Genomic DNA, 14,617 nt, shown 5'->3' on the forward strand with positions numbered 1-14,617 from the left:
GAGCATATAAAGCCTAACTGAGACCAGCCAAATATATAAGGTTTTTGCAACAATAATGGAACTATTTTGCTCATTCTCACAAGTAGTAATCACCTATACTTTCAATCTTCAGCATGGTTTTTTATGAAGGTCTGTCTGGGCTGCAGTGTAAAGATTTCCAAATAGAATTCATCATCTCTGACTCTCATCGAAGAGTCATAAACTTCCATATCTCTGGACATAAACAGTGCAGCAACGGAAGAATCTTTCCTTCCTCTTTCTAACACTCAGCAATCTAACAGTGAGCAAACACAACCAGAAGAAGTTAACTTCCCAGTATCACACAACCTGTACCCAACCAAGTAATGAAATTACTTGACAAAGGCCAAATTAAGCGTATTTAATTTCAAATCAAGAAAGGGACTGAAAGCACTTAGCAGCATGTCTGAATTATCTTTGTAAAAAGCAAAAACACTTTCACTCTTCTGTGTATCTCAACAGCTGTGGACCTATGATGAACTCTCACCTTTAAAAGATGTGACACAAGTCCTGGTTGCTGAAGTAGAGTGATCTGCATAGTTCTGGCAGAAAACTCTGAACAATTCCCACCAGTTCCTTGCCTGTGAAATTTCTGAAGTATCATTTCTTTTTCTGCACCTTCTCGAGAGCTATATGCAGCTGTTTTGAGACTTGCTAAGTGACGCAGGCATAGGATTAGCAAGGTTCCAATGCACCACTCTAAATGCCTGTTCTGCCACAACCTTGAAGTAGCTGGACAAAGCCACCTCATGGACAAACATCTGGCTAATGTAATCCAGTGAAGAGATGGATAAGAGATGGTCAAAAAAACTCAACAACTGAAAATATCATTTAAATAATGTTCACAGTTCACCAATCTACTCTGTAGCTTAGCAACACTTATATTCTTTGTTGATGCTAACCTGGTATTTGGCAGCATCTGCAGAAAAAACACTTATCACCACTTCTGTTAGCTGGAAAACTCTACTCCATTCTAGCAATGACTAAAAGTTACTCAATTATTCATATCTTCATCATCACTCAGCTGCAGCATATTTCAGGATCAAGGCATGAAATTGTGGGTTTGAGCTCTCTCTTCTGTGTACTTGCTTGACTTTGGTTAAATAACTACCCAGAGTTCCATGGGGAAGAAAATTTACTGTGATCAGAAAGACAGAAGTCTTTCACATGAAGGACAAAACTTTCTTGGAGGTTGGTCCAAGAACTCAAAACAAACATTCCTACCAGGGAGCAACTACCTGTAAGTCCAAAGTCCTTTTCTTGCTCTTGCTCTCCTACACATCGAAACTTTTTTAAACCCTTAGCACAAAACAAGATTCTCTTTTGTTAATACTTATTTCCTTGAAGCAGACTGATAGAACACAGCACAGCTGAAGCTTCGTCACCAAACACTACAATGGGTGATGAGATCATTGGACCTCAGCAGAGAGGCAAGATCTCCTTAGTCCACCTCAGTACTACATTTGTCTGGCAACAGCTGCCACGCTGTTACTAACAGAGCTTTACCCCTCTTTCTATACATGTACTTCTCAGTGTTGTTCCAGAGGAAGCCAACACTAAAAAGCTGACAATCATCTTCACACATGGACAACTGCTCACTGGCAAATACCATTACTGTGCTTTCTGGATACCTGCTTTAAATGACAGAGACGATGGATTTGAAAACTGGTCTAATGTAGAAGATAAAAGGTTGTATCCTTTTTTTTTCCCCTCAGTTCTATTTCTGTGTTCCGTAGCTTGTTAGACAAAATTGTTTTGAACAGCTGATTGCACTGTATACACTGCAGTCTTCCTAAATCTTAAGGCAGAAACATAACAAAGAATTTCCGTATATTAGGTATGTATGAATTCCCATGCTTGAATCAAGGCTAGCAATCTTTGGAATTTTTTTCCACCTATACTCCCCTCACAACTCTTAAAATAGTTTCCAATAAATACCCTGTAAAGGATGTGAGGCTTAGTAGCTCTATAATTTATCACTATTTTCAACAGTAAAGAAAAAAAGGATTGAATATTGGGGAATACTTCCTAAACTAATTTTATTAGAGAAGAAAGTGCACTACATAAATATTTACAGAAGTGATACAACTGTCATTAAATCAGTATTTTAATCACTTTATGTAGTTTGATTCAACAAATCAACATTTTCACCAGCAATTTGGAACTGACACTCATAATTTTTTAAGAAAAACAGGGATACTGTTCTTTACACTGCCTTTAGTACGCAGATTACCTTAACGACATTATTCTATTGTGCAGTACACAAAGACAGATTACTAATTATTTGTTGGAGGAAAGCTCTTTTATGTCACTTTTTTTTTCTGTACAAGCATGTAAGATGATTAAAGAGCAATCCTAAGGAGTCAGAATAATAGTCATAGAAATATTTAGGTTGGAAAATATCTTTAAGATCATCAAGGCCATTCCCTGTTGTCCTAGTGCTTGTTCCCTGGGAGAAGTGAGAGACCTCCACCTGGATACAACCATCCTTTCAGGTAGTTGTAGAAAAAATGGGGGATGAACAACACCACCACCAAAAAAATAACATACAAAAAACTCACAAGCCCTAAACAATACAGCTTCAGGTTGATAGGCAAAAAGACACCATAGCTGATTCTCCTCGGCAAAAGCTTCCCAATCTCCAAAAGGCAGAGAAGTGTATGTGGGAAATATTGTCACAGACTCCTAAGCAAACCTTCTAAGAATCTTTTCTTGGACAGGCTGGACAAAGGATACTAGAAGTGTGTGTGGTCTGAGTCATTCTGGTTGTCATATGCCTCACTGATAAAGGTTTAAGTAAAAAACAGGGAAAAGCCTGGAAATATTCTGCTCAATAGTTATTATTTATTATTCAGCATTTATAGACTGTGACAATGTCTCGTATGGATTCTAAATAACCCATCTGATTTTTTCAAGGTTTTGGATGGGACAGTTCAACAACTTTGAATGCTGAAAAACAAGGGGTGAAGCAGAAAGACTTGTTTTATTCTTGTTAAAACAGAATAAAAAAGATTTTCTGACAATAAAATTCAACTTTTTGAAAGAAGAGTTACCAGTTCAGTTTATTATAAATATCTCATTAAAGAAATCCATTTTCATTTCAAAATGCATTTTTTGTCCTACCCATTTAACATGCATGTTAAAAACCCAACATATCACTATCTTTGTGCACTTAACTCAGTGTGAACTGAACAGGATTTTGAAATGTCCTAAAAATAAATTAACTGGGTTTTCATTTTCATGCAAAATTTAAAAAACATTAATTTTGTACATGTAAACAATATGTATATATTTTTGTAAATGTAACTACTTTAAAAATGCAGAAATGTACTAGTTGTGTTTAGCAATAAATAAATACAAAACTACTACAGTAAAAATATGTTTTTTGAAAGCCAAATTTACTACAGACACAACCTTTCCTTGTGAACATTAAGAAAGTAAAAAATTGATGATCAATGTCCATGTAAGTCTTTACGTTCAAATCATGAATAAATGGCTGACTCAAGTTGCAGGAATAATTCCACTGATTTTTCTGTTATTATCAGATATACTATGCTTACAGAAATATTCTCAAATAATAACATGAATATAATAATATAAATCTGTTCCTACAGCCTGCATTTCTATACTGTCATCATTGGCTGCAAATAACAGACACTGATACAATAAAATAACCTTCCAGGAAAAAGCAAAAAGTCCTGCCCCCACAGACAGCAAGTACCTCTTGACAGAGCTTTGAGTGTTTTTCTGGCACCTAGATTCTACTTGCTGAAATTTGAACCAATGTATTCATGGAGCTTTCCTAAAGTTCACAGATCTAGAGCTGAAATTCTGCAGATCTCTCTCTGTATTGAAGTCATGTGGTGAAACAAGGTGACTGCGCTTGAATTTTTCATCTGATTCCTTCCTGACCTACAGAAGGAACAAGTCTGAAAAAAAACAAGTCTGTCTGAACAAGATTTAAAATAAGAAAACAAAGCCTTTTCAATTTTGATTTTAGTCAGTCACTTCTCTGCTTTTTCTTGAACTAAGTATCTGTGTTAAAATACCATCACTTCCTATGACAAAGATTTCACTTGAAATTCTAAGCTGGGACCCAGTAACAGAAAAACAGAAATCAGTATTAAAAACTTGAATTGTTCACCTTGCAAGGATTGGAGCTGTAGGTTGTACTGACCCTGAATATTCAGAATTCAGTGTTATATGGGTGGATGAGGTTAGGAAGATAATTGAGAAGATACTGAAATCTTACCGTGTAACTGTAAAGTTACAGCATTCAACATCTACAAGCAAGTCCTTCGGCACTATGTGTTAAGATGCATTAGTTCACCAGTAACAGAGACATGAAAGAGAATCTCAACAGCTTTAAGCTGCCTACTTTGCACTTAGTTTATTTTAATATAAATGCAATTTTAAACCTTTGCAGTTCTTTCCCCAAGATGAGCAGAAATAGAACGTGTTAAGCGCTTGAACAATCAGGAGCTCCCTCCTCCCCATCCTTCAGACAGCACACAATGTAAACTTTGAGCTCAACTTTCGGAAACTCTTTTTATCTTTTCTGAGATGACAATCCAGAATGTTGCAAGCAATGCAGATAGAATGGCATTATATTTTATCACTTCCTCAGTTTGGAAAGACAAGTATTTTCAGGGTAGGCCTGGTTCCTCTGTCTCAGAGAAAAGGGTGTGCAGACTGCAGCTATATGAGATGATGACTAACAGTGTTATTCTCAGTGAAGTGGTATAAAGACAGAGCTGCCTTCCACTAACCCAGCTCAGTTCTTTATTTCTTCACCTTTTATCTCATGTTCAGTTTTTCTCTAACAACAGCCTTAATCTTTCCAACATTTTGCTACTTTCCCTTTTTAAAAATCACTCCAGTGTTCTTCCTAAATCTTTTCTCCAGTCCTTCAACTACTTTTCTCTGCCTTAATCTGATAATGCAAATGTTGCATGCATACATATCATGTATGATCTGTACATGTAATCATGATTTTAAACTAAGACCTTTAGGATAAAAGTGGCAGAAAGGTTTACCAAGTGACAAAGTCAACTGATATTCAAGTTCGTCTTCTCTGTAACTTCAGCACCAGCTGCAACATAATCCTCAAAAGTGGAGGACAAGAAAAACAGAGAACTAGTTTTCATACCTTAGAAACAACTGCTATTCAGAAAGATGAAAGCAAGCAAGCTTTTCAAAGGTACATTTACACTCACAGACACATCACCCTTCATCCTGTTTCTCAGTGGTTTCATCAACCCTACCTGAATGTACATTATGTCAATAAAATTCTACATATATCATTGATTTTGCCTATTACATGCATGCAATGAAAAAGGAACTTAACAAATGGGGGAAGGGGTGACTGAGAAAAGTAATTCTCTTTCCAACCTGAGGAAACTTTAGACAAATTTGCCTTTGATAATCGACTGAACAAGCTGCACTGCAAGCATCAAGGGATGGTGCAGGGATATCTAGCAGGTGCTGCAGTTTATCACAAAACCGTCTAAAATAATTGGAAGTGACAACCAGCACTACCACAAATGATTTATTAGTCTTTCACTCAGCTTTTCAGCTTCCTCAGGGCCAGAATAAATAATTTACCAACTCTGTATCTTCCAATCATTAATTCTTCCCTGTGCATCCAAACTACATTTAACTCTGCTGGGTTCAGTGGAATTAAAAACACAATATGAAGACTTTTTCCCCCCCAAGTATAGTATTATCTGACTTTATCTAAAAGTAAAATTGTCAATCAAAATTTGTACTGGTGATAGAAGGGATTAGAGTTAGCAACTGAAGTTAAGTTACAAAATATCTGCAGAATAAAATGAAAGCTAAACTGATGAGATATCAACAATGAAATGCTCCCAGGGGGTCAGGCGTGTTCTCAAGATATGAAGTACTGATAGTGTCTGAAGATATTGATGAGCATTGTTTTTCTGATCCATAAACTAACATTACTTACAGACAAACATCTTACATGTCCCACATGTAAGATGGCAAATGCAGGATGAAAACACCAGAAAGGAAACATTTGGAAAATAAATGAAAAAGAAGATGTGTGCAAAATGAAAGGATTAACGTGAACATAATGATTCTGTAAAAAGGCAATACTTTCTTAGGAAATACACTAAAGATACAAGATTTACTAATGCCCTTGTGTTCATATCACAAAAAAGGAATTTAAAAAAGAGTATTGTACAAGGCAGAATTAGAAAACAGGAGTATAAAATGGCATAAAACCAAAGTACATTTTCAAATTTAAAAGAGAATATATAAGGTACCATATTCCTATTAATTATGTAGAGAAAACATAGAGAAAACAAAATCACACCCTAAATCCATTTTTGATGTAAGATAGTCTTCTCTCATTAAATCAGCATCTATGATTAAAACCAAGATCATTTTTGTACATAATGTATTGCATTGTTAGAGCAGCATCTGTTTGTTGCACAGCAACACATTTTTCAGCTTTAAGAAACTGTACTGACATAGAAGAAACAACCTAGACTTTGAAAATACAAAAATATTTTTGCTTCCAAAACCATTTTGTACTAAAGGGGTTAAAAACATTAATGTGCTAATATTCTGCATTCCAAGAGGAGGCTTCAACCTGTTGGAAACATACAGAAGAATTTCACGGTACTAACAGCTTTCTTTCTGTCCTATGGGATGGAGACAACTCAAACTTTTAAGTGCTTACAAGAAGAGCTCTGTAAAGCTATGAAGGCTAATCAATAGGGCTTTCACCAAATGATAATACAGTCTGAAATAAAATAAATTGGCCATAACAAAAATGCCTTACCCTTTTTCTCAACATTAATCTCAATACAGAGAAAAGTACAGTCCAAAATAGCTGACATAAAAATATATTTTCACACTGCTTTTAACAACACAAAAAATTTTCACAAACACAGGAAATTCACAATAATTTATTTGAAAGCAATTATCCTATGTATTTCTCAAATCTCAATTGTCCTTTTTAGTAAGACTGTAAAAGCTGTACTCCAAATTTTACTCTGTAGTAGGGTATTTCCTTTCTTAATTAAAATGCAAAATCCTCTGCAACCAATCACGCACAAGCTGAAGTCAACCTCCCAAAATTTTCAAGAGAATGACACTGTTATAATGGCTGAGTAATTTCGTCACTGTGACAGGAGATGTTCTAAAACAATCCAAAATATCTTTAAAAAAGCAATAATGTAAATGAAGCCTAAGTTAGAGAACTAAATCACAGGCTAGATATTGGTCTCTATGCTTTCCTCACAAGCTGGGCCAAAAACACCTTCAAAAACCTTAGGTCTCAGTAGACAGAGGGAACGTACTCTGGGAAGCCTACCAAAGACAAAAATACACTTGATCCCAGCATCAAATCATTAAGCCAAAAGTCATTTGCCATTGCAGTCAGTTATCTAGATTTATAAGAAAGCATTTACTGTTAACAAATTTAAAAAAATTACAAAGTAAGCTGCCTGTTCCTTATAGAGTACAGACACAGGTCCTATAAATGAACAGATCCAGGAAGCTGTATTTTGTCTAACTTTTGATGCCAACTAGTTATGGCATCTTTCTCGAACAAGTTCAAGGACTTTTTGACTAGGAGAAAAATGGATTTGGACATCAATTCCATTAATAAAGAGTCCTGAATACAAGTACACAATGAAGTTTTATTTCTCTCATAAAAAACCAAACAAACCCAAACCAAAAAAGCCCCCACCATAAAAATCTGTGGAGTCTGTTTATACTCTTAGGCAAAAGTGCTGGAAGTGACAGCTGGTCACAGAAAATAATAGGCTAATCAGAGGCTGAAGTAATTCTGGCAAGAAAAAGAATTCAATATTTGATCTTTTTCTGATTAAAATGCAATTATAGCTATTGATATGATCGTAGACTCTCAAAATGATCTCTCTCACACAAAAATGATTTAGTATTGTTTTAAGTAGTGTTTCTTCAAAGGTTAAATACAAAATTGTCTGAGATTAAAAAATGGGGTTGAGAAGGATCAAGCCCAAGGAGGAGAATAAATCAGCCTTAATATACACAATTAGAAAATTTCACTGAAATCTTTGCTGTCTTTAGAAGAATACAAAGTGTACAAGAAATTCTCATACACAGTTTTCAGCATATAAGAAACTAACTGCATTTCTTCATGCTCCTATCAGTTCTGGGTCTATCTACAGCCAATAACGCCTGCTTTAAAGAAATGGTCCTAAGCAAGTACTGGGTAAATTCATATTTGTATTTATCCCAAAAGAAGTATCATGTTGGCAAATGTCAGTTTTGACAAAACATCCTCACCTAAGGCATAGGTTCACAGATTTCCTCAGTCACTCTTGGTGTGATTTTTCACCTCCATCAATCTAGCTTCCTTTCCTCACTTTTTTTTCATCACAGCTATTTGTACATTCTGACAAAACCTTGAGGAAGAAGAAAGAAACACTCAGTTTTATCTGTATTTGCCATTCAGTAAATCTGTCATTTCCACATTATCAAAAGGAAGTGAGACGGAGAGGGGCCACAGAGCGTATGTGGTGGTGAGTTAAGGATTGAACTTGTCATCTCCTGATTCCCACAGCAACACTTTCTGAAGGTATACAAATCAACACTGCATCCATCATTACCATTTTGGCAGAAAGCATAGGCTCAACCTCCAAGATTCTCCAGAGCTACATGTCAACCTGAGCTATCATAAACCATTTTCTGTCCACTATTACAAAAAACACAGCAACGTACAAGATATGAAAGGTAAGCCAAAGTTATGAATCCTGTTGAGTACATTTCTGAATAGAAGCCCTAAACAATGCATTTCCAAGACTGAAACACATGAGAGAGAATTTAATTTAGGAAAATGCTAAGGAGAGCTCTACAATGTCTGTAAAAAACCCTGGGTTTTTTACCCATTAAGTACCTGGTACCTTTTTGACCTAAGTAAAGGTTAAAATCCAGTCTCTGAACTATCCCTAGATGTTGACCTAACCTCTGAGACATTGAATTAATTTTAAGAAAGGTCTGAAACCTGCAGAAGACTCTGGGAAAAAGAAAACAAACACACAACCCAAACCCAAAAAGTTCACTCCCAAGAGTTTCATCAAAGAAAGTCAAGGACATCAACTTAGAAATACTTGACAAAAAAATTGCAAAAATGGCCCCTTTCTTCCCCTTCTTTTGAAGGAGGCAACTTTTGTTTTATTTTTAGTTTTAATATTCGGATCACTCAGCTGGTCAGCCCAGTTAAACCAGCAATGTGTAAAAATCTAATTTTCAAGTCCAAAAAATCGTTATTGCAGCTCAGACATTCGGGTCCATTTTCCTGTAAAGTCTGTTTTTCTTCCCACACATAGTGATCATTCTCAATGACTGAAATAGATGAAAAAAATTGAGATTAGATAGGAAGTGACTTCACATAGGGGAGTATGACATTAGCTCAGACTTTAGCAAAGGAGTCAGCAGGGTTCACTGAAAAAGCTTTAAACTAGATTTGAAGAGGGACATAGCCAGGCTTGACAGACATGAGGTGTGAGAAAGGAAACCTATAGCAACCACCAAGGTAGCAAAAGGAGGCTTAAGAGAAGATACCATCAGTGAGTACAAGAATCCAGAGCCATAACCACAACACAGGATGAGAGGGTGTCCGTTTTCACCCCCACTAGGATATTGACATGATCAAATATTTTTTAGAAAGTGCTGTAAAGCAATGCAAGCAGTATGGGAAACAAACTGGAAAAATAAGACAGGTGTGCAATTGAGACCAAAGGGCTTTGGTCTCAATGAGATTACAGTGATGTGGCAGGAGAGCTCCTGACTGGAATGTTGTCATGATGGACTACACGCTGTTTAGGAGACACAGACCAGGAAGGTCCTGTGGTGAAGTTGCCCTCTATGTGAGGCAACACATGGAATGCATTCAGTTCTGTCTTGGGATGGATGATGAGTGAGTTGAGAGCTTATGGGTTAAGATAAAAGGGCAGAGTAGCACAGGTGACACTGCTGTGGCTGTTTGCTACAGGACACCTGATCAGGACAAGGAAGTGGACGAAGCCTTCTAGGGTAGCCTCAAAGGTATAGGCCCTGATTCTTGTGGGGGTCTTCAGCTTCAACCTGAGGAATGCTAGAGAAGAATACAGTATAGCACTCACAGTCCAGGAGGTTCCTGGAAAAGCACTGGTGACAACTGTGTGAGACAGGTAGCAGAGGATCCCACAAAGAATGGTGTGCTGGCTGCTCAGCCTTATACTAACAGAGAATGCCTTGTTGGTGATGGGAAAGTTGGGGCCAGCCTTGGTTTCACCGACAAGGGCAGACCTCAGAAATCTCAGACCCAAGAGACCAGGGTAAAGGAATGTTGAAAGGAAGGCTTTCCATTGGTCAAAGAGAATTGGGTTAGAGAACACCTAGCTAAACGTGACATAACAAGCCCATGGGCCCTGGAGGGATGCGTCCAGGAGTGTTAAGAGAGCTAGAGAACACCACAGCTAGGCTGCTCACGGTCCTTTCTGAAAGGCCATGACTATCAGGAGGGGTGCCTGAAGGCTGGAAGAAAGCAAATGTCACCCTGATCTTCAAAAAGGGCAAGGAGGAGGACCCAGGGAACTACTGGCCAATCAGCCTCCCCTCAATCCGTGGGAAAGTGTTGGAGCACCTCATTCTGGAGGCCATCTCTATCCACATGGATCACAAGAAGTGATCAGAAGTAGTCAGTGTGGATTCAATGAAGGTAAATCACGCTCAACCATCAACCTGACTGCCTTCTGTAGTGAAACAAATACCTGGGTGGATGAGGAGAGCGCAGTGAGTATTGTCCACTTTGACCTCAGCAAGACTTTTGACATTCTCACAATATCCACATGGGCAAACTCAGGAGGAGTGGACTGGATGAGTCAACAGTGGGGTGGATTGAGAACTGGCTGAACCTGAGGCTTGTAATCGGGGGCACAGAGTTCCATTTGAGTCCTGTCACCACTGGTGCTCATCAGAGTTCTGTTCTGGGCCCAGTATTGTTGAACTTGTTCATCAGTGACTTGGATGAAGGGGCAGATGCCTCCCCAGCAAGATCACTGATGACACAAAGCTGGGAGGAGTGGCCAATACTCCAGAGGGCTGTGCAACCTTTCATAAGGACATGAACAGGCTGGAGAGAAGGGAAGGGAAGGACCTTCTAAAACTCAAGAAAGGCAAATGTAGGTTCTGGCAGCTGGGGAAGGAATAACCCTATGCAACAGCACAGGCTGTGGGCCTGGAAATCAGCTTTGCAGAAGAAGCTGCAGATGTCCTGGTAGACAGCAAGCTTTCCATGAGCCAGCAGTTTGCCCAAGAAGACCAGGGGAATCTGATGTTCATTAAAAAAAGAGCTTTTAGCAGAGCAAGGGAGGTGATCATGCCCCTCTACTCAGCCCTGGTGAGGACACACCTGGAGGGCTGCATCCAGTTCTGGACTCCTCTCAGCCAAAAAAAAAAAGACATGGAGCTCCTGGGGCGGGTCCAGTAGAAGATGGAAAGACCATTAAGGGACTCAAGCATTTCTCTAATAAGGAAAGGATGAAAGAGTTGGGCCTGTTTAGCCTCAAGAAGAGATAACCGAGAGCAGATCTCATTATTATAAGTATCTGAAGAGGGGCTATCGAGAGGATGGAGCCAGGCTCTGCTCAGTGGTGCTGAGCAATAGGACAGAGAGGCAATGGGCAGAAACGGATGCACAGGAAGTTCCACTTGAACATGCGAAAGAACTTTACTGTGTGAGTGACCAGGCACTGGAACACAGAGGTTGTGAAGTCTCCCTCACTGGAGATATTCAAGAATCGTTTAGATGCGCCATTTGCCATAGGATGACTCTGCTGGAGCAGCAAGATTGGACCAGATAACCCACTGTGGTCCCTTCCAGCCTGGCTCATTCTGCGATTAGAGTAAAGAATTATTATTTAGTAGTAGAAGCAGGCCTCGTTCATGTTTTCCACATATTGGGGGATATCCAGCCCATCCATGAAATAAGGCAGCTATAAGTATATATCAAAACCAGCATATGCTATGATCTTTTCTGCATTCTGCACAAACAAGCATCACACAAACCACTTCATTTTGCTACTTCATACAACAAATAAAAGCCACAGTAATTTTGCAGTGAAAAATCACTCTCTATGTAACAAAATGCCCAGACTTAGGGAGCAACATACTCTCATAATCAGCATAACAAAGGCAGCATGAGAGAAAGCAACTCAACTTCTAATCACGTTTTAGCTAACAGGTTGGTAGACACAACCATATGGAACAAGTAACGCCTCTTATCTGAATGAATGGAATGCACTTCAGCTGTGTGTTTGCTGTTCTTAGATTATTAAGATTATGGGCACACTATCTACTTGAGAACAATGTAAGAAAACTAGAACATTGCAACTTCCAAAGCTCAAATACGTTCAAACACGAGGTCTCTAAGATGCTTTAACTGTTCAATTCTAAAACTTCAGAAAGAAAAAAGATATACCATTAAAATTCAGTTATAGTTCTAACAACAATATATTTTAAAAATGTAACTGAAGGTAAAAGCCTGAAAAAGACTGAATATCAGAAAATGAAACCTGGCATCACAGGGCTTATGACAATTCTACTATGTGACCCCTTCCTCCTCCAGTCTTTCTTCCAAATATTTAATAATCTGTTAGCAGAATTTTTTGTGGAATTTGCTGTCAAAAAGAAATAGTGAGGATGATCATGTTTTCACAGAAGCAATGTTAATAATGCATGAGGAAATGCAAAATATTTAGTTGCAATTTTCTCAGCTATTTAGCAAAATATTCACTAATCCTTTGCTTCATATACAGTATTTGAGTAAAAATTAAATCCCAAATCCTTTCTATCTAATCAGATAAATTCCTAATATGAATTAAGCAAGTAATTATTCTTTTAAACTTACTCCATATATTCTCCCTTTCTCCCTTTTGAAAAGGCACTATTTTTTCTTACCTTTACCAACCAAATCTCTCAGTAGAACGGTTCCTCGGGTAACACTCCCTACAACTCCCCTCACATTTGCAGGACCTTGTTCTCCTTGTGCAGTTTAACCTTGCCAGGTTAAAGGAGCAACATAGCATGGATCAAGCAATCCAGAGGTTTTCTGAAGTGTGTGGACCACAAGTTCATGACACAAATTATCAAGGAGCTATTGAGGGGAAGACCTTCTGTTGGATCCCATACTTACACACAAAGAGTAACAGATTAAGGATATAGAAGCTGGAGACGACCTTAGCTGCAGTTAGCACAAGATGGTGGAATTCTGCACTCTGAGAGGAGGTAAGAAAGAAAAAAGCTGGGTCATAAGCCCAGACTTCAGCAGAGGAGACTATGACCTGTTCAGGGATCTGCTTGGATGAATCACATGGCAGATGGCTATAGATAGAAGGGTCCAGGAAAACTTAATTGTCAGGGATGTCCTCCTTCAACCCTAAGAACAGTACATGCCAAAAACGATGAAAATGAGCAAATGTGGTAGAAGACCTAAACGGCTGAACAAGCAGCAGCTGACAGAGCTCAAATACAAGAACAAATCATACATGAGATTGAAGCAAAGACACACAAACTGGTCTGAAGTCATACGTGAAGGAGTGTAGAGATCAAAGCAGGGTCCCAAGCACATCAGTAAACAAAATGCCACCACTCAATTCTTCTATTGAAGAATAGCACAAAGGAGGATCCATGGATTTACAAGCTGGTCAGCCTCACATAAATCAGCACAAAGAATTACACCATGTGCCACGCTACAGCCTGAGAGCCAAGGATCTGCAGATCTTTGCAGAAAAGAGCCCAAGCAATCTAGTGGACACCATGCTGAACATGAGCCAACCATGAGAACTCACAGCAAAGAGGTAAAGATCATTAGAAGGTGTTTTACCGGAAAGTCAGGGGATGTGATTCTTCCTCTTTAGACAGCATTGGTGATATCCTTCTGGAATTGTCAATACAGTTTTGAGCTCCCCAGTATAAGAAAGACATGGACTTACTGCAGTGCACCCAGCAAAGGGTCTGAAAGGTGATGAAGGGTTTAAGCATATTAAATACAAGCAGATATTGAGAGAGCTGAGACTGTTCAGCCCACAGAGGAGAATGATCTGGGGCTTTTATCTATTTCTAGACATTTCTGATGGGAAGGAGTGCAGAAAACTGAGCCCAATTCATTTAAATGGCAACCAGTCAACAGACAAAAGTTAATGGATATGAATACAAGGAAACTAATTTAAAAATACTAAGAACTTCTTTTACTTATAATCAAAGACTGGAACAGGTAGTCCAGAACAGTTGTGAAGGCTCCACCTTTGCAGATACTCAAAACCCAATGACACAACCTCCTTAAACACCTGCTCCAACTGAGCCTGCATGGAGATAAGAGGTTGCACTTGATGATCTCTAATGGAGTCTTCTAACCTTAAATATTATGTCAATCTGTAATTTGATTTACGGGAAAGCATAAAAGGTTTTGCTCAAGTTATTTGTATACAACACTGGCAATAAAAATATATATACACATTTTCAAATATTGTCAAGCACATTATTTTTCTGTTGTTTTTTTAAGGCTCTGAAAGCATCATGTGAACAAAACACTGTAGTTGAT

At 38.3% G+C, this 14,617-nt stretch overlaps 1 protein-coding gene across 8 annotated transcripts in view; it reads right to left on the bottom strand.

The window, feature by feature from the left end:
• The window catches only part of TBC1D5 (TBC1 domain family member 5), a 315,747-nt gene that overhangs the window by 262,216 nt on the left and 38,914 nt on the right, over positions 1-14,617 (bottom strand). The window contains exon 3 of one of the 8 annotated variants that reach the window (XM_074538127.1): positions 8,320-8,438. The exons of the other annotated variants lie outside the window; for them this stretch is intronic. The gene's annotated coding sequence lies outside the window, so the exon portion shown is untranslated. The remainder of the gene's footprint in view (positions 1-8,319; positions 8,439-14,617) is intronic. 8 annotated transcript variants of the gene reach the window in all.

The sequence above is a fragment of the Zonotrichia albicollis genome, chromosome 1 (assembly GCF_047830755.1).
Source record: "Zonotrichia albicollis isolate bZonAlb1 chromosome 1, bZonAlb1.hap1, whole genome shotgun sequence".
Classification (NCBI taxonomy): domain Eukaryota; kingdom Metazoa; phylum Chordata; class Aves; order Passeriformes; family Passerellidae; genus Zonotrichia; species Zonotrichia albicollis.